The 21,196-nt window shown below is 46.3% G+C and overlaps 1 protein-coding gene across 7 annotated transcripts in view; it reads right to left on the bottom strand.

Annotated features, from left to right (window-relative positions):
- Eva1a (eva-1 homolog A (C. elegans)) overlaps nucleotides 1–6,362 on the bottom strand; it is a 49,892-nt gene extending 43,530 nt beyond the window's left edge. For 3 of the 7 annotated variants that reach the window (XM_005385465.2, XM_005385464.2, XM_013514722.1), the window contains exon 1: nucleotides 5,753–6,232. The gene's annotated coding sequence lies outside the window, so the exon portion shown is untranslated. The other 4 variants (XM_005385467.2, XM_005385466.2, XM_005385471.2 and 1 more) reach the window with 3 other exon arrangements.
- Nucleotides 6,363–21,196: the final 14,834 nt, after the last annotated feature.

Below are 21,196 nucleotides of genomic sequence, written 5' to 3'. Positions count from 1 at the left end.
GTTTCCTTTCTGCAACAGATTTTCTAGAAGCATCTTTGATGGATCATGCTCTATCCTGACCATCTCAGACTGCAGTAAAGGGCTCAGAGTCAGCAACCTGGATCTGGTCACAGGTCTGCCTTTTAGCTGTGAGCATGGCCCCATTTCCTCCTATCATACCAACTGAGGATGCTGGTCAGGATCAATGAAACGGAGGCAACTAAATCCCACAACACAGACCTGAACTCCTGTCCAAGTGCTACATTTATAGTAACTGACCACTAACAGCCACCCATGCTTTCTATAGAGGAGAAAGACAGAAGACAGCATCCTTCTCCCTATGTCCATTCCTTGATCCCTGGCTTGACTGGGTCTCCTCTGTACCCATCGGGACCTTGTCTTCACAGTACCAGCCCACTGTGCTGTGCTATCTGTCTTCTCTATCCCCCTGTTCAGGCTGTGCGTATCTTGAAGGTGAGGTATGTGACTTCTGTGCTAGAGTATTCTTCTCTGTCTAGGGATCACTAAGTGGTGGTGAATAAAGAGTAAAAGCAAGTCTGGGGACCTTATTCCTGTCCTCTCTCTCTCTGTCTCTTTCTTTCCTTTTCCTTTCTGTTCCTTTCACTTTAAATCTGGAGAAACACAGCAATTAGCAATTCATAGACACTTTTGCATGTAAGGCATTTGTCTCAAGCCTGGACTGTAGAGGAGCCATCCACATAGTTTATCAGCCAGGGCTTTGAAAAGAACACAAAACAACACCCAGAAGCACCAAGCTCAGCTTTGTTTTGGCTGTGTTTCTTTGCTTAGTGGAGACACTGTCCCCGCCCGACCCCTGGGGTCTGGTCCCACTGCCTCAAGAGGAAACAAGGCCAGCAAAGACAGGAGGCAGAGCCACCATTCAAAGAACCTGGCACACCTGAGCTATAAATGCTCACTCCATTGTTTTCCCACAGTACAGGGACAGACACCTGGACTGTTAAAAGGTCAGTCACCTCCCCCCACCATTTCTAGGCCTTCAGTCTCTGCCTCATACCTAGGCATCTGCCAGACCTTTTCTTGGCTTTCTACCTTACCCACAGTTTCCTAACAATGCCCTTTGATCTCCAGCCTCATTCCCCTCAAAAACCCAGGAGACTCCTACTTGTGTGTTAAGGCCCTGCTCAAACATCTTCCTCTGATGCTTTTCCTGGCTCTAGCAAAATGGTGGCTGGTTCCTTTGAGCTCCAGAGTTCTCTCCTGAGGTGTCCCTTATTCTACTGAACACATTCCGATGACCTCTTCACATGTCCACTTTATGTCATGGGCTGTGACCTGTATGATACGGCCTATGACTTCTTCATCTCCCTCTCTCTGGCACCCAGCACTGAGCTGTTCATTGCACCTGCACCCCATGTCCACGCTAACACCTCAAGATCCCCTCAGATCCCAGATCCAAATGCCTTTGAACAGGATTTCCCACAGAGTCAAACAGCAGAGTATGTTTCACAGAGAACACAGTCCAAGACCTCAACAGCACAAAATATGTCTCCCTAGAGCTAGGAGCCAGCTTCCTTAGGAATGTACCCACTTGTCAGTTATGAGGAGTGTCCCTAAAGAGGAGGCCAACAAAGTCTGATGTCAGAGACCTAAAGATGGGGCACCAAGTCTGACACCACACCCTACCCACCACTATGACTAGTTTGTCTTCCAGGCTAGGTGATGAAACCCTCAGTGTAAATACAAATAATGCTCAAGAGTTCTAGGTCTTTTATTCCAGTCGCCGACATCCTGGGAGAAAGAGTTTCTCAGCTCAGCTGGCTGGCATCCTAGGAAAGAGGATAATGCCAGGAAATGGCCAAAGCCTGGGGCCAGTAGGGGAAGGCGGTGCTACAGGGCATCTGTAGTGTCTGAGACCTGTCCACGGACAGGCATGTTCTCACCCTGCCTCACCCTCAAAAGCAGCCCTTACTGGAGAGTTTCTGCAGCCCCTCACCAAACTACAAGCACTCACAAATGCCAGGAGACCTCATGCCACTATAGTTTGGGGGATAATCTGCCAAAACAAGCAAATGCAGGGGGATTACAGCTGTGGAGGACACCTGTGGCGGAAGCCAGAGTCCACAAATGAGCAGGTATTTGTGCAGGGCGGTCTGGCCTACAGAGCAAGTGGCCTAAGGACCAACAAGGAGGGGGCTCTGCTTCAAAGCCAGTGCTGCTTTTGGAGAAGTGAGATTCCAAGATGGTAAAGTGACCAGTTGTAACCTTATCACACGTGACTCACACAGGGGACACTGACTGCTTCCAAGTCTGGTTATCCAATACTCCATATGGGTCATTAAATTCCCTTAACAAGTTTTACCTTTAGTACATAGATATTCCTAATACTTGGAGAAAAGGCACACTCTCACTCTGCACTTGACCAAGTATAAAGCAGGAGGAGAGCCGGTCCGTGACATTTACCCCTCCCCCATTCACTGATTGGTGGCACCATTATTTTTAGACGCTCACTGCAAAAGGTCACATGCGTGGTAAAGACAAAGCTGGAGTCATGAGGCACCTGGCTGCTCCTCTGTACCTGTCTCCTCCAGGCAAGACTGTGAACTCCGCCTACATCCCCAAAGAGCTCTAGCCCTGACTGGGCACAGGGAGGCTCCACTGAGTATCTGGGTGGGTGGTACTGGACTGATACTATAAAGAAAACTACCCCGAAGTCCTTTGCAACTGCAAGCAAGGCAAGAAGGGAAGGAAAGGAATTCTAAAAATAATGGCATAGCTTCAGGTCACAAGTATGGTGCAGGTGAAGAACCCAGTGGTTCTCATACACTTTCATTCGTGCATGCAACAAACCTCAGCTTGTATTTACGAAATGCTCAGCACTAAGACAAGCCCATAGCATGAGGGCTATATGCTCTGTAGTCCAGATGTCTGTGAATCCTGACCCCAGCACTAATGAGTATAATGTCGGGCAAAGTGCTTAGCCTGCTTGTGCCTCCATTTCTTTGCTTGGAAAGTAGGACAACCCCAATACTAACTGTAAGGAGACATTATGAGGCTTAAGTGAGTAAAAACTCATTAAAACACTACATTTGAACCGTATCCTGGTGCAGAGTTGGCACTTGGTCACACGAGTTTGCAGGGAAGGCAGACCCTTTCTTCATTCTTTACCAATAGGGCTTTGAGATAGAATCTACCTGTCAAAGGTTACAGAGTTAACAGGTGGCAAGGCGAGCTGGGATTTGAACACAGGCAGTAGAACCTCAAAGCCTGGAAGAGCTTAATGACCACTGTGAACGTGATGACACTGTGTGAGGTTCTGGGTATGCAGAGAGCGGTGGGGAGATTCTCAGGGATCCCTGCAAGGTAAGGTACATACTACAAGAGACATACTGAAAGACCAAAAAGGGCAATGGAGTGGGGCAGCAGGAAGCAACTGGTCTGTCTTAGGCAGTAAAGAAGGCTTTATCCAGAAGGGCACTAGAGATGAGTTTCACAGAATGGTGAGGAACTTGCTAATCAAAGAAGATGAGGCCATTTTAATAAGTCAGGACTCAGAATGCCGGAAGAGGGAGTGGGGAGGGATAGCGGGAGCACAGTGAAGGTAGTACAAGATGAGGGTGGAAAGGTAAGTTGGGGCCACTTGTTGTGCGTGCAAGATTAGGTCTTACTGGGGCTGGGGATTTAGCTCAGCGGCACAGCGCCTGCCTGGCAAGTGCAAGGTCGTGAGTTCAATTCCCGGTACCAGAAAAAAAAACAAACAAAAAAAAGATTAGGTCTTATTATATATATAATGATTCTCAAAACTGAACATCCAGAGAAGTTACTCTTAATGGCTTTAAAACATCTGCAGATCCCTGTCCCTTCTGTTGGCAGTGAGGGACCAACAAAGGTATGACGCAGTATCGTAGTAAGTCCTGCTATGGATTCAGCAATATAATACTGGCATTGGAATGAAAGGAGACAGAGGACAGAGTATCGCCAAACAGCAGCAGATAAGAATGAGAGTTAGAAATTATGGTAACTTTTATCTACAGATACACTAAGCCAGGATTTCTCAACCCCAGTAATATTAACATTGTGGCTAAGACAATTCTGCCTTGGGGGAGGTCCTGTCCTGTGCAGCACTGGATATTTAGCAGCATGCCTATCTTCCACCACCAGATGGATAGCATCTTCCCCTACTTACATGGGAACAGCCAAAAAAGTCTCGGGTGTCTCTTGTGGGCAAACTCAAACCCCAGCTGAGAACCATCACACTAAACCTTACCATCCCTACTTTACAGGCGAGGAAATCCAGCCATGGGAAGGTACAGAAAGGCATCAGCCAGAATTGAAACTCTGGTGCTCTGGCTGCAGGGCTTGGCCTCCTAGCCATTAGACTTGACAGCCTTTCAAGGAGGAGAGACTAATCCAGCCTTCGGAGGCAGAGCTGTGTATTTCATGGCAGACAGGATGACCAGGAGGGGATGAAAGAGGGAGGCTCAAAAGTGAAACAACCTGGGAGTGTGGCAGCACAGCTGGAATCCCAGCCCTCTGGGAGGCTAAGGAAGGAGGATCCCAAGTTCGGTCCCACACGGGACAACTCAGAGACTTAGGAGACTTGGTCTCAAAAAAGCGGGCAGGGAATGTAGCTGAGAGCAAAACCGCGAGTTCAATCCCCAGTCCGCAAAACCAAAAAGACAAGTGACATCTCAGCACCTGCCACTGCGATATAAAGATACTAAGTACTAAATGCATACTTTGGATTTGAATCGAAGCAAGATGTATTCGCTTAGAAAGGAAGAAGCCTGGTTCCCCGCGGCATGAGGAAGGAGGGGCTGGTGGGCTTTTATTTAGATTGAAAAGAGGAAAACACAGTAGGGCAGAACTTGGGACTGTGGTACAAACCACCTAAGATCCAAATCCTGGCTGGGCCCTTTCCAATTGGTGTTCCTCCCCCCTCCCCGCCCCCCAGGCCGTTATTTAATCTCTCCGCACTTCATGTCACTCCTCTTTAAAATAGAGATAGGAGTCATTACCATAGGTTTGATGTGCAGGTGAGCTCAGAGTCAGAGCGAAACCGCAACCTCGCGCGCGCAATGTGGTCGGTGTCCTCTTCCCCCTAAACTTCTCATCACCTCGAAAACCCATATCGCTACACACTGCGCGCACCCCAGCCGGTCACTGGTGCTCCCTCCCCGCAAAGAGCCGCGTGGGGCAGACTGCGCCCCTCTAAACCAGCAGAACGTCCCACTGAGGCTTTAGGGGGCGCCAACAGCCTTTCCATTACGCAATCCACTCTTACTTCGGGGTCCGGCGGGTCGTCAAAAGCGCGCGGGGAACTGAGAGTCTCCGAACGAGCCAGGTAAATAGTTCAACCTAAGCCACGGTAAGCTCAGGCGGGCCAGCCCCCCGGCAGGTCCGAGATCAAAGCCAGTTACTGCCGCGGGCCAACCCGCTCAGCCCAGCTCCCCGCGGCGGAGCAGAGCGGCGCCCTGATTTGGAAAGCGCCCGCTCTCCGAAGCCCGCTGCACAGACAGAGAGCTGAGAGTTATTAGATCCAGAAAAGGAAAAGTATGGAGCGGAGGAAGCAACCGAGAGACAGGAGGAAGAGGAGGCAAAAAAGAAAGCGCCAGGCAGCACGAGTTCCCGGGGGCACCCAGTCTACAACACCTGGGCAGGGGTCGGGGAACAAAGCAGTGGCTCCGGGTCAGAAGAGCTCGGGGCGTTTGCGAGGAGGGGCGCCGAGGAGATTCCCGCGCCGTGGGAACGCCGGCGCCCCTGCACCCCGGGCGCGCTCCGGGGTGCTGCTTACCTTCGCCGGGACCGCGGGCGCGCACTTCCGGGGACCCGGAGCCGATCACCCAGGGCAGGACGCGACCGGGCGCTGCTCCGGGCTCGGACTCGAGAGCAATCTGGCGGCCCGCTGGGGTCTGGCTGAGCTGGGGACGCGGGGTCCCGGCTCGACGCTCACCGGCTGCCGTGCCCAGCCTCGCAAACGCCGGAGGAGCCCGAGTCAGTGGGAGGAAAAGCTTGTCTCATTTCCTTCGGTCTCCCCCTCCTCCACCCCTGCGGCTCCGGACCGGCCCTCCCTCTCCCCCGCCCCCTTCCCCAGCCGGCGGCCCGTGCGGGCTCCCGCCAGACGCGAAGCCCCACGGCTGCGCGCGGCGCCTCCCTCCGCGCCAAGTTAGTTCACGCTCGCGCCTCCCGCGCAGGCGACAGTCTCCACAGCCGGGAGAGCGCCCACCCGGTCCCCAACCTCCGGCCTTTCCCCTGGCCGCCACGAGCCCACACGTGAAAGCAGACCTCCAAGTCCCTGGCAGCATCCGTCTCTCATTCCTGCCCCGTCGCCTGCTTTAAGCCTGTGTTAAAACTCACAACCCAGACAGGAAATAACCACTTAACTTTTGTTAAATTTGATGGAACCCCCCTCCCCCGCAGTGGGGAGTTTAAAGCCTGATGCATAATCTCAAAGGAATGCTCGTTTTTTATCGGAAAGAGAGCAGCCAAAGCCTTTGTTTGGCCTTGCTTACTGGAGTTTCAGGTTCTGTTTGTCAAATCCAACCAGCATTTATTGAAAGTCTGATGGGCGCAGAGCTGGGTGCTGGGAATGCTGGAAGCAGAAGGGCATCCAGTTCCTAGGCAATCAACAGGTGATCAGGGCAAGAAGAGACCCGGGGATGACGTGCTCTCTTAAGACGTGTGTGAGGGAGTGGAAGAGCTTTCTACTTCCACGGAGTGAAAACAGAGCTGGCAGGGGCAAGAGAGAAGGATAAGGTCCTTCAGCGAACAGTCTAGCAAAGCACAGTGCCAGGCCAGCGCCGGTGGGGCGCAGTGGGGTGAATGCCCTGTCTATTCATCAAGGAAGAATAGCAGCTGCAGGGCATAGACAAGATCTGAGGGCCTAGTGTTAATAGCATGGCGGTGACGAGAGCTCATCCAGTGACCACGGGGGTGACCAGAATCCCAGAGCACCTCCTGGAGCTACTGCTGGAAGTGTGGTCGAGGGGCTGTTAGTATTAACGGTCTATGGAAACGTATTAGCAATGGAGATTCTCAGGCCCACCTTGACCTGCTGGTTTAGAATTTGCATTCTAAAAATAATCACTAGATGATTCAAACCCATATTACTTTTTGGAACTGTTGCTCTATCCCACCCACTGTATGTTAGACTGACTATACCTCAAACTTCGGGGTTCTGAGTGACTATTAAAAACACCTGGGGAACTTTCAAAACCTGTAGGAGGCTCCAGCTCCACCCCTACAGACACTAACTTAATTGGCCTGGGGTGGGGCCCCCATATCAGGATTTTTAAAATGTTCTCCAGATGACCTCATAATACAACCAGAATTGAGAACCACTGTTCTACCCTTATTCAAGAGCTACTTCATTTAACCTTGAATTGCAGCTCTCTCTAAAGGAAGGCAACACCCGGGTGTCAGTGAAAACACACTCACTCTCCTCGGAAGGCAGCTGATCTAGTGCAGTGCCTTTGTTTCCCAACTTAATCAAACAACCAGGTTGTAGCCTCAGACCGCCACTGAATTACTAAACTTGAGTAAACACCCCTTTCGCAGACTTCAGATTCCTTATCTGAACAAAAGAATACACACTAGATTCCAAATTCCACACTCTGGCATGCAAGATGCCATCATGCAGGCTCCTTCTAACTCACCAACTCCGTGAGCAGGCAGATGGAGATGTGTGTTGGGGAGCGGGTTTCCTGATCCAGTAGTAGTCTGTGTGACAGTCCAGGGCACACCGCGCATGAATGCCAGACATGAGAGGTCTATGTGCCGAGCACAGGGCCACTGGTACTCAGTAAATCTATGTTGGACGGTAAGTGAATGAATAAATAGTGCAGTTGCCAGTAGGCGAGCATAGACTTTTAGGAGGCTATTTGAGTCAGGAATACTTGGTAGTGACTTCATCTCCCACCCAAGCCCACCACTACCAGTCTAAAGAAAGGGCGCAGAAGCGCTCCGACCTAGCTTTAGATGTAACGCTATAAAGACGACTATGAACTGCTGATATGTGCTGAACAGTTAGCACATATTGATACAGGAAAATAAAGACTCCCAACCTGAACGATGTCTGGGATGAGTTTGTGTTCTCTAAAATTGAAGAATGAATTTTAGGAACAATGGATGTTAAGAGCAGAATATATTTATTGAGGGAAAGGAAGCTTCTGTCCGAGTGGGTTGGCCAGAACTCTGTTTTTTTTTTTTTTTTTTTTTTTCTGTCTTTTTGAGACAGGGTCTCACTATGCAGTTCAGGTTGGCCTTGAGCTCACTCTGTAGCCCAGGCTGGTCTGGCACTCACAATGATCCTCCTGCCTCAGCCTCCCGAGTGCTGGGATTACAGGAATGCGCCACCACGCCCGGCTAGGACTCTGTCTTTTTGAGGGACTTTTATAGCACAAAACCACGAAGTGAGGCGGGGTCCAAGGTAGGAGCTTTTCCTGTAAGGGGTTGGGTCAGTGACCCTTCAAGGTGATTACTACCTATTTAGGATATCAATCCCTGATGTCCATCCCTAGGGAGGTATGTGGGTGCATTTGTTTAGTCTTTTGTATTGAGGTCTGGCCCACAGCAAATGTCTCCATTCACAAGGTATCTTGTCTTTCATGTTGGCTCCTTCCAGGGCCTGGCCCTGTCTGACTGCCTATATTTCTATCTAACTCAGCTACCTACAACAATACCAGTCATTAAACTAAGTTTTCTATTTATAAACATGGCCTTGTTTCATTAAAATAAGCAGATACACTCCACCCTTTACCAGCTTTTAGGAGTCTCAGGTGTCTCACAGTCCCATCACTAAGACTTAATACCTGACCCCCACAGTTTAAAGGAGGAGAGGTTTATTTTGGCTCATGGTTTAGTCCATAGTTGGCTAGCTCCAAAACAGGATGGGGTGGAAGAAGCAAAGCTACTACTTCCTTCATGGCAGCCAGGAAGGAGAGAGACTCAAGGGAAGAGATAGAAAAGGAGTCATAATCTTCTGGGTCACTCCCCCAGTGACTCATCTCCTCTGACCAGACCTCACCTCCTAACAGAGTCAGCCATAGTGTCCCCAAAATCCAATCACAGCATACAAACTTTGGGGGCCATTGTAGATCTAATCCATAGCACCCTTTTCCCTCAGTCCCCAAAAGACCCATGAGCATTTCTAAGAGACACCAAAGTCTTAACAGTTCCTGCATTGCTGAAAAGTCCCAGTTCATAATCTCTGATACTTGAAGCAAACTCTTACCTATGAGCTCTGTAAAAGTAAAAAAAAAAAAAAAAAACCACAGCCGGGGATATAGCTCAGTGACACAGCACCTGCCTGGCAAGCACAAGGTCCTGAGTTTGATTCCAGGTACAAAAAAATAAGTTAAACATTTCCAAAGTACAAGAGAACAGGATAGATATTTCCATTTCAAAAGAAGGAAATGCAGGCTAGATAGGAATGGGATCAAACCAAGACCCAAACCCTGCAAAGCAAACGTCAAAAATCCTATAGCTCCATTCCCAGTGGCCAGGGCAAGTTGTGAGGAGCTGTGAACTCCAAAAGGCTTGGACAGCCATGTTGCTATGTCATTGCTGGTGGTTGTAGCCGTCAGGACTTCTTTAGAGCTGGCTTTGCTCACTTAGGGTTTTCTTCAGCATTTTCCTTTAGGCAGGCCTTCTGCAGCCCAGTACCCTGGGGCTGTCTTCTCAAGGAAAATCATGGAGTTTTGCAACTTCGAGTTTGCAAAGGGTGGAGCCTGTTGCTGTGAGGCCCTGGAGCCATTTTTCTTATTGTCCTATTCCAAAGTACTTGGCTTCCTTTTAATGCTAATCTTTTCAACAACCAAACTCTCTTCAACTTTACAGGTATTATCTTTCAGAATAAACTGAAAACTTTTTCAATGGGCGTTTTGCTCTTGATTTTCAGTATAAACTTGGCCAAAACCCCTCAACAGAGTACATACCACAGCCTCAACATTGAGGTACCTTGCAATTTCTTTTACCTATTAGTCCACTGCCCTTAATCTCAGTCTCCTACAAAGTCTTAGGACTTGAGCAAAATATCAACAAATTTTCTGCCACAGCACATACATGTGGCCTAGAGTGAAGCTGCAAATAGAGTCCTTGTTCACAACTGAAACTTCCTCTGCCTGGTCTTCACATTCTGAATTTCTACCAGCATTCTGATCTTCTCAGATCTGATCATAATCTTCCATCAAACTTGGCTTACAGCATTCTAGGGCTGCTTCTCGGGCTTCTCCAAATATTTCCGAACTCCTGCAAACTAGTTCAAAAGATAGCTGAACCACAGGATCAAGAATATTCACAATGACAGCCTCGCTTCTCTAGTGCCAAAATCTGTCTGAGTTACTTTCCCATTACTAAGACAGAATACCTGTCACATGACAACTGAAAGGAGGAGAGGTTTATTTGGGATCACATTTCAGTCCATAGTTGGCTGGCTTCAAGGCAGGACAGTATGGCAGAGGGTAATGGTAGGAAAAAAAAAAAAACTGCCTACCTCCTGGCATCCAGAAAGCAGAGAGAGTTAAAAGAGGAGCTAGGAAGGGTGCCATGTCCTTCCATGTTGCTCCCTCAGAGACTCACCTCTTGTGACTAGGTCCTACCTTCTAACAGCAATGAGCTAGAGTACCCCCATAATCCAGTCACCATCTGCCTTAGTTACTGCCTCATTACTGGGAGAAAATACCCAACACCCTCAAGTTAAAAGAGGAAATGTTTATTTCATTTTATTTTATTTTATTTTATTTTATTGTCTTTTTGAGACAGGGTCTCTCCATGCAGTTCAGGCTGGCCTTGAACTCACTTTGTAGCCCAGGCTGATCTCGAACTCACAATGATCTTCCTGCCTCAGCCTCCCAAGTGCTGGGATTACAGGCATGCGCCACCACGCCCGGGCAGAAATGTTTATTTTAGCTCACTGAAACCTGTAGATGTTTTCCAGAGGCTGGTTCTAGGCAGGGTGGCATGACAGAAGGATATCGAAGAGTGGAATGGGTCCACAGCAAGGCAGGCAGGAGGCAGGCAGCAGCAAAGCAGTAAGCCTCCCTTTCCCTTTCATTCAGTTCAGGCTACAAGCCTATTGGTTGTTGCCACTGACACCCAGGGAGGGCCTTCCCATCATCCACATCCAAAACTATGCTAAACCAATCAGTGGGCTAATTTAGTTGTCACATATCCTTAATCCATATTCACTCACGCTGGATCCAGCCACCTCTGAGAAGCCTCACCTACAAGAGCATGAGGCTTTATGGGGGACAGCTACATACAAGCCATACATGAGGCTTTGGGGACCATTTTAGATCTAAACCATAACAACAAATATGGAAGGACTAGGGTCTTGCCATCCAGGGTAGCCTATGCTTCTCATGGTATAGCAAGATATAGGTGCATCCATTGCTGTCCAGAGAGCCCCCTTGAGATTCCTCCAGGTCATTCTCCAGAGCATGCATGAAGATGAACACTGAAGGGAGTGACTATTCCAGGGTCCTACAGAGCAACGTGTTTACAGAAGCTGTTGGAGAACACATGGGGCTAGGCTGAGCCTTGGAAGACTACTTCTTGAAGGTTCCTGTTTCCTGATTGTGTGTGGCATAAGTGTGTCTGTTTTCCATTATCATAAAAGACCTAGGAAAATCGGCTTATAAAAAGAAATGCTTTCTTTTTTGGTTGGTTCATAGTTTAGGAGGTTTCAGTCCATGATCAGTTGATCCTGTTGCTTGGGGGACTGTGGTGAGGCAATCCGTCATGGCAGAGAATGCACAGCAGAGCAAGCTGCTAACCTCATCATGGTCCAAAAACAGAAAAAGGAAGAGAACAGACCAAGATCCCAGTATTCACTTCACGGGTGTGCCTCTATATTCCAGAAGACATCCAAGTAGTCCTCTCCTCATTTATACCACCCTTCGGTAGCACTGTTGGCCAGGACTGGTCTTTAACACATAGGCTTTTGAAAGTGACCTATCTGAGGCATAACTCTGTGCATGTTTGACCTGCCTTTAATGAGAGCCTATCTGGGAGTCAGCTCTGTATCAGTCTGTTCTGTTTAGACTTAAAGTATCCCCCAAAATCTCATGTGTTTGGAAAGTGATTGGATCACAAGGGTGCTCTATTCATCAGTGGATTCTTCCATGGATGAGTTCAGTGGCTAAATGTGCTGGTTGGCAGCTGGTCATTGAGGGCGGGACCTGGAAGGGCATATTCTCATTCCCGGTTCTTCCTTTATCTCTCTACTTCCTGACTGCCACTGGCTGAGTAGTTACCTTTTGCCATCCCCTTCTACCATGCAGTTGCTGCCTTGGAGTCAGCTTGCTTTCCACCGAACCCACTGGAAACTGTAAGCCAAATAAACCTCTTCTCCTTTAAGTTTCAAGGTATTTTGTCCCAGTGACGAGAAAATGACCAGTACACGGTTCTTTTCACATATATTTCTTTTAATCCTCACAACATCCTGATGGGCTGAATACCCATCAGGAACAAAAGTTCCTTCATTTTATCAATAAGAAAACTAAGGATCTGTTTGTCCTTGAAGCCCACGTTTCTTAAATCTGTCACTGTATTACTGCCTGTTATGGTTGATACATTGTGTCACCTTGAGGAATCTAGAAGCTTAACTAAGTAACTCAGCAGTTCTACATCCTGGGGTGGAAAGGACATGCCCTTACTGCCCTAGGATATTGTTCATTTCGTCAATTTGAAAAGTTTAAAAGTTCAACTAAGTGATTCAGCAGTGGGTCAGGGTCCTTACTTTGTAAACATCCTCAGCTTGTGGAAGAGGAGCGCAGGGAAATGGTGTGGGTGTGGGCAGATAGCAGACATACAATATAAGGAGGGAAAAGAGGCTTGCCTCCCGCCCCCCTTGTGCTCTGGCTGCTTTTGCTGTCTTCTGCCACCTTGAAGTGTTGCCCCTGTGCCATGCCACCCTGCCTTGGAGCCAGCTGATTATAGACTGAAACCTCCATAAACTAAGCTAAATAAACCATTCCTTCCTTAATTTGGGGTATTGGGTATTTTGCCTCAGCAATGACAGAAAAGTAACTAAGATACTATCATCCTTGTGTTCCAGCACCCTTGGCCTACTCCTACCTTGGAAGGAGAATCTTCAGTCAAGTCCCATTCTCTTGTTATAGGTACAAGTCAGGGAAACTCTGTGCCTCATTTTCTTACCTGTGAAATACCAGTTGCCCATTTACTGAGGTGTCATGATGGCTCTGTGGCTCAATATTCCATACCCTAAGAGGCCAAGAGGGGAGATAACCACAGACTCTTAGGAGAAATCAAAAACACTGGATGATTTACCCCAAGAGAAGGTCTGCGACTTCCAGAATAGCACAACTATTACAAAAGAGGAAACTATGTATTTTTCATTTGTAGAGGAACAGTGTTAAAGTACAGCATTAAGTACCAGTTAGACTTCAGGTCAGATTTAAGGAAGGGACACGAAGTGCTGAGCTGCACCAGGGTAGCCACTCAGTGCCTACCTCAGAATGATCCTCAGGTCACACAGGGTCTTCTGTGCTGTCCTAGTTACTTTCCTTGTCACTGAGACAAAATACCCAACACCCAAAGTTAAAGGAGGAAAAGTTGGTTTAGCTCATAGTTTGTAGAGGTTTCCATCCATAATGGCTCCAAGGCAGAGTGGAGCCTGGTACCCAGGCATCACAGAGGAGAAATAGTTCATGGCAGGCAGAAGGTAGCAAAGCAAGTAAGAGAGTTTAGCAGCTTTTTCTGCCCCTATTCTCTCTAGGTGGTGCCAAACCAATCAGTGAACTGATTTAATAATCACCCACCCTTAATCCTAGCACCCTTAATCTTAGCATTATACCACGAATCAGTCACACAGTCTAGACCCAGGTACCTCTGAAAAAGCTCTAGCCATGACTGCATGAGGCTTTGTGGGGACATCTAGACAAAAACTATAACATGGGCTGTCCATAATAGCAAAAGTAGATGGGGAACACAAGGTGGGTTTGAGATGTACAGAATGAGACAGGGCAGAGGGAAAGAGAGTCCATGCACATGGCATGCAGCACTGATTCTAATCAGAGGTGGGAATTAGAAGGGAAAAAGTGTTCGTCTCAGAAAACCAGGATCTGCAGCTCAGGATCTGCAGTAGTCATTCTATGCCTGGATCCATGCTTAGAGCTTTCAGTACGAGCAAGCTTGCTGATGTGGGCAGGTGATGCCAGGCGGTTGGGCCTTTCTACAGAGTATATAGGGCTCCCAAGGTTCTCACAGTCACAGCAGTGAACATCACCCCGCACACCAGTGTCCTGGCCAACAGCACATTCAACTCATTGAGCAAATTGAGATCCCTCAGTCTCTCGAGTTAGTACAGAGGAGACATAACAGTTTAATATTCAGTGAGTAGAAGCTCTGACATCCCCTCCGTGGCACAAATGTCAGATGACAAGATCGGAAAGGATGATTGCTATGTCCATGTCACTGCTGAGCCCTGTTGACCAACTGTTGTTAGATAAACTCCAGCTGCATTGCTTCTGCTTCTGCCTCCACAATTCTACTTGTGTTTGCATGGCAGCAGCTTGATGATTTTGTACAAAGATCCTTGTGCCAAATTTTTACTGGTTTTTGTCTCAAACAAAAATGCAACCTCAGACTTTTATTTCCCCCTTTTACTGATGAGTGACCTATGACAAAAAGCTAAAGGTGGACAACAAAGCACAGCAGAGCTTCCAGCAGAATTAGGGTGAGATCTTTAGATCAATACAGTTTACCCAAAATCCTGACCTGCTGAAGGGACTTCAAGATGCCTGCAATGAGATATATCCCAAAATGTCTTCACCTCAAATCATCTGACCCCTTTTATCAGTGCAGTTCAACTTATCTAGCATTTCGTGGGTATTGCCTGCCCTTCACAGAAAATTGTCCTAGACTGTAGTGGATTGATAACTGATGGTCAACTTATGACCCCCAGCTGAAATGAGTAAGCATAGTGCTGGGTGTGGGAGGCCCACCTGGAATTGTTGCCAGCAGCATAAGAGGCAAACCTGGCGAAGAAGAGGCTAGGCTGTTGGGAGCGGAGAAAGGCTGTTGGAGCTGGTGGAAGCTGTAAGGAGCTGTTGGTTGTTTTGGAGAAGCTTCTTATACTGGCTTTCCTGATGAACTTGGCTGTTTTCATCCTCCGAGGAGCTAGAGACCTTGTTGGCACTGAGAATGGCTTTGGTTCACTTTTGGGGAGCTCTGGTCCTCACTTTGAGCATCGCTTCCTGGCTCCGGAGAGGAAGATGGTGCACTGCCAGTTTTCTGGAGAAGCTTGCTGCGTTGGCTTCCCTGATGGGAACTTGGCCGTCTTGATCATTGGAGGAGCTTGGGACCTCACTGTTGCTGAGGATGGCTGTGGTCCCTTTTGGGGGAGCTCTGGTTCTTCTGAGCATCACTTCCTGGCTCCAGTGCAGATCCCTCAGCCTACTAGCAGAGATCCTTCATCCCACTGGCACAGACTTTCTAGATTCCACTACTGACCTTTGGGCCTTCCCAGCCCAGATCCATGAAACAGGCCTGCATGAGATGTTGTCATGGGCTCTGGGCCTCCAGTTGGATTCGTGGGAGGCATTTTTATGAGCTCTAGATAGTCAGCTAGACTCATGCAGGGCATTTCAGTGGGATCCAGGCCCTCAGCTGGATTCCTTGGTCTTAGTGTGTGGACAGATTTCCTGCACTCTTTCGTATATCGTTCTTTGGGTGACTATTATAAATAATCATATAAAATATGTGTCCTGTATCATATTGTTCCCCTTGAAAAATAAGCCCCAAACCAACGCATAGGCACTATAGGTAACCTTGCTTCACAGTACATTCACCTGTCACTAGGAGCACACTCTCACATCACAAAGTAAGCTCCAGACTAGATCAGTGGAATCAGAATCTTGGGGATAGAGATTTCCCTAAAAGAAAATTTCAGGTAATTAATGCAAATAGTCAAGATTGAAAACCACTTTTCTAGGACATACAGAGAAACAATGTAGGCCTTCACAGATTATTTACAAAACAGTAAGAAAGGAACTCACCTAGTTGTGAATGGCCTTCAAAAGTCACCGAGAAAAGAAAAACATCAAAATTATTCTCCTCTCCAAGGCATATTAAGAAAATGGTAAATGAACAAAAACCCTTGGACTTACATCTGCCTTGACTGAATGAAGCCATCTCCACATAGTCAAGGGTAGGAAATCTGGTTCTGCCCTAAGAAAGTAAAAATGATTGAAACCAGAATCTGTGCCTGCTTTTACTATGGCACTGCTATTTACAAGAAGCCTTCAAACTCCCAGCTCTTATTAATTCCAGAAGTAGTAAATGATCTCCAGGAACACTAGAGCAAGGCACTCATGTACACCGAATAATGAAAGACAAAGGAAATTGCCTCATGGCCCAATGCGAGGTTAATGGATGTGCAGACAGAGACACCAATGTGTCACCATTAATGATGTCACTTCAGGAAAACCAGGAGGCCTAGAATTTTTTAATGCTTTGCCCTACAGTCATTTCATATCTACTCATCCTAGCAAAAGTGATCTTGAAAAGAAAATGTACACTTGATTAAAATGGTAGTTTGGGGAAAGCAGGACAGCCAAGTCTCTCTCTCTCTCTCTCTCTCTCTCTCTCTCTCTCTCTCTCGTCTCTCTCTCTCTCTCTCTCTCTCTCTCTCTCTCTCTCTCATCTCTGTCTCTCTGTCTCTCTCTCATTCACTTTTTAATCCACTGTCTCATTTTGCCATCACATCCCATGGCAGGGTAGTGGGATTCCTGTTAGGGCCCACGATGGCTCGTCATTAACCACGTGACATTTAAATTCATTCATTCCATGACAGCCCTCTGAAATAAAGCTAATCATTTGCTAGTGTTAGCCACTAACACCTCCTAGATGTGAAAGGTTGAAGAAAATAATATCACTTATTTATATAGTCCAACCTTCCACAACTTTATTCATAAGGTTTAAAGAATGTCTCTCGTCACCAGATAAATCAGTGTTGACAATGACACTCCCAGGTTCGGGTTTCCAGAGGTAGTCAAATTATAAAAATTCATGTTCCCACCAGGTGTGGTAGCTCACACCTGTAATCCCAGCACTTGTCAGGCTGAAGCAGGAAGATCATCGTAAGTTCAAGGCCAGCCTGGCCTACAGTGAGTTCAACAGTTTAAGCCCCGTCAGAACTATCTAGCAAGACCCTGTTTCAAAAAAACAAAACAATAAAATAAAACTCATGTTCTCCAGGCTTTGTATTTTTTTTCTGGGAAGTAAAGTCTTGCCCATAGAGAGGAATATGAAGGAATGTCAACAGTACTATTCAGCTGTCAAAAAGAACGTTTAATAGTACTAAAAACTCTGGGACCTGTAAATCACACAGCTAAGTGCCACAAAGTTTTAATCATCTCTCAGGCTTTTCTTAAAAAATAATGTGCCCCCAAGACTGAAACAATGAGGAAAAAGATCAATTAAGCATCATCTTTATCTGTCCTATTTCAGAGTGCAGGCTTATCTCATTGAGTTATTTTCCAGTCAAAAGAGTAGAGATCAGAATACTCTTGGTTCAACCACTTTATCTTGCTTGGGATAATAGAGTAGAAATCAAAATATTTCTCTAGCCAGTTGCTGTCGCCCAATACAACATTACTTCTGATTAATGATGGGTTTTAAATCAAAATATATCGCTAGTAAAAACATACACATTGCTTAGTATAAATTTTTCTCCTCTTTTCTCCCCATCTTTTCTATAGGGAAATTCTCATGTCCAGGCTAACACTTTTCCTATATTTTTCATCTTGACTAACAAGGTTAAATAAGCATAAACAGAACTTTAATAAGTCACCCATATAAAGCAGTCTCTTTCTAGCCAACAAAAAGCCACTGTAAAACTGAGATATTTCAATTATATAAAGTGAGACTATGCTTTGAGAATTGCTAATACTTACTTGTTCTTTAAGAAAATGCAAATTATGTCCTTAGCCTTAATATACACGGTCCCATGAAGTTGTCAGTAAGAAAAATATCTATGTCTCTTTTCCATGTATCAAAAATGTCATCAAAATGAGGATCCTATTATTGTATACTTTAGTCCCATGACCTATTAAAAACCAACCTTCATAGTTTCATGTGGAAAACTATGCATTTAGGGAACAAAAGGAAACCCTAGAGTTTAGAAGGACGTGTAAATTTGATGTAAAGGAGCTTTTTCAATTTAACAGCATAGCTTACCTGAACCCTGAACCTCTGTCAACATTGCATTACAAGACAGCCTGCCACTCTCCCAAACTTCTCAAAGACTTGTTTCTTATACTCTGTGAAAGGTGTGAGGTTGAGAAATTAATAGAGTGATTTGGTCTGAAAGATAAATGGGCAGACAGAGGACAAACCAACACAGAGAACTGTGGGGCACCAACCAAAAACCTCACCATGCATACATTTAATCACTTTTCTTCTTCAGAAATTTCAAGGTACAAAGTTGAGAACATGGCGCCCTTATGTACAGATGTGCTTTGTCTAATCAGACTAACTGAATAACAATGTGTTTATGACCCCAAGTGCCTAAATTAGGGTGATTTCCCTTCCTAAGCTGGCGTCTGCAGATGGCAACAAGTCAGCCTTGGGTGTGCTCCTCAGTCTGGGTTCAGGATCTACTGTAGATGTGAACAAAGAATCTAAGGTTTTGATCCTAAGAGAAGATGAGATTGAAAAAAAGCTAAATTATTTGCTTCACAAAAACTCCACACTAGGCATCCTTTAAATTACCTAGTTCGATTAGTACACACAGTGAACAATTTTATTTATTTTTAATGGTTTGTTCTGGTTCCCAGAAGCAGAGGGTTTACTAGTAATGTGCAGGGTAACTGTTTCTACTCAAACGAGTGACTTCCAACCCCCTGGGCACATGGGAATTTGGCTGGGAGGAGGGGGTCTTCTCTGAGCTTCAAGCCCTTGCTTGCCAGACCTTTCTTCCTCAGTTTTACTTCCTCTTTTCTGTCTTTAATCATTTCTCTGTCTCCTTCCCTTGAGCTTTGAACATGCCTGGACCGTCCCCCTCATTTAAAACACGTTACAACCATTATGGAAAAGTGTATGGAAGTTTCTTAGAAAACTAAAAATAAATTTACCATGATCCAGCAATCCCCCTTCTGGGTATTTACTCAAAAGATTTAAAATCATCTTCTCAAAATATGTTTGCACTGCTCTGTTCACTGCAGTGCTATTCCCAAAAGCCAAGTCATAGAATTGAGCTAAGTCTCTCCCAGCAGATGAATGAATAAAGAAAAAGGGCTGCACATACTCAGCGGAATACTATTCAACCTTGAAAATGAAATTCTGTTATTACCAACCACATGGATGGGGAATTGGAATATTATGCTAAATGAAATAAACCAGGCACATAACGACAAATATGCATGTTCTCGTTCACATGTGGAATCTGAAACAATCAAGCTCACAAAAGCAAATAGTAGAACGGTTGTTACAAAGCCTGGGAAGAGGGGAGAATGTTGAGATGAGGGTTAAGAAGTACAACAATCTCAGGCAGGAAGAACACTGGGGATTCTTTCTCTCTCTTCTGTTGCACACTAGACTGAGTATGGTGAATAACGATGTGCCGTTCCTATACAGTTCCTAAAGGAGTAAATTTTAAATAGTTTCACCACCTCAAAAATGGTATTTGAGTTGTGAGATATGCTAGTCAGCTTGATTTAATGAAACAATATCATGTCCATAAGCATTTGCATCCCACAAATACCTTGTATATATAATTATACATTATCAATGTATAATAAAATTAAAAATAAAATTATGTTAATAAATCACGACTTTGTGTGCTCTGAATCTATTTCTAGATATTTTTCTATTATCTTTTTCATAATCAAACTTCTCAGACACGTGAATGTCCTTGCTTCCCTCTCTTTCTTCTCCTCTCTCAGCCCTCAGCTCACAGTGGTCCGGCTCTGTGGAACTATCACCAGTGGCTCCTCTGTGCACGTGTGTCCAGCTCTCTGCAGTATCAGCCACTGTCATGGCCCCCATCTTCCTTCACACCCTCTCCAGCTTCGCTTCACCGCTTCCTCACTTCTGAGACCCTCCTCCTAGCTCTGCGATCATTCTTTCTTTGCAACCTCCCTGCACTGGCTTTGCTTCAGAACAAATACATCTGTTCATATCATGAAAATAACTCCAGAGTCAGGCTGAGTGGCGCAGGATGCAAAGCCCTTCAGGGTCAGCCCCTACCTGCCTCTCTCCCCCACCCAGTAACAAGCCTGTCTCAGGCTTCAGCCCTGTCAGTCTCTTTACAGCTTCCCAAACATGTCACGCTATTTCACGCTCTGTACCTTTGTACAGAATGTTCTTGACTCCACCCCTGTCTTCCTCTGAGGAATTCCAGCTTGTCTTTTAAGACTCAGAACAAAGGCAAGCAATTCTGAAAAGGCTCTTCTGCCCTCAGATAGAGCCAGTGATCCCTCCTGGGTCCCTGGCATCTGTAACATATCCTCATTGTACAGCTCTGCCCTATGCACGTCCCCCTCATCCAAGCTCTGGGAGAGCAGTGCGTGCTTGTTCATCTTTCTGTTGGCAGAACTTGGCACAGCAGTTACTACGTGATTAGGCATTAGAAGTCATTCCAGCCTATAATGATCTATTTATTTATTCATATGGCAATCTTGTATTGCTACCTATTAGTTCATGAGCATGCATGTAATAAAAGTTTTAAAGATGAATAAATGTAAATATTCTACCTCTCCCCCAAAAAAGGGTCACACTTCTTTTATTTCTCTAAACTGAGTTTAATTTTCCCTGAGCTCTCAATTCACTCCATGAGGAAATGAAGTTCCAGTTATTAGTGGGGCACATCCCCTCCTCAGGGTCAGGTGGGCAGCCTGGTGGCCTGTAGGATTCAGAACACGCCAAAAAGTCTCTCCGGGTCTTGTCTTCATGGTCACCAAATTTGGTTATTGTCTAAGCCTCCACCACAGGTAGAAACACAAGGCTGCTTTACCTGAGGAAAAAGACTGGATTTTTTTTTTCTCGTGCGTTCTCAAGGACAGAGCCCTTAACGTTTAGGCATTTCTTCCCCACTTGCACCTCTCTTCTCCCTCAGAGGTCCTGCTGTGGGTCAGCAGAGTCCAAGGGGTCACACTTCATGGACACCCTAATGACTCTAGTTACTCGTTTCCACAGACTTCCCCAGCCTCCAGTCAGGCTGTGTACCCTTAGAAAGGCAAAGCCACCCTTCGGAGCGGCGACTCACTCCCGGCCT

This window comes from Chinchilla lanigera, unplaced genomic scaffold (assembly GCF_000276665.1).
Source record: "Chinchilla lanigera isolate Chin_1 unplaced genomic scaffold, ChiLan1.0 scaffold00023, whole genome shotgun sequence".
Classification (NCBI taxonomy): Eukaryota; Metazoa; Chordata; class Mammalia; order Rodentia; family Chinchillidae; genus Chinchilla; species Chinchilla lanigera.
This window is presented reverse-complemented; position numbering and strand designations above follow the sequence as displayed.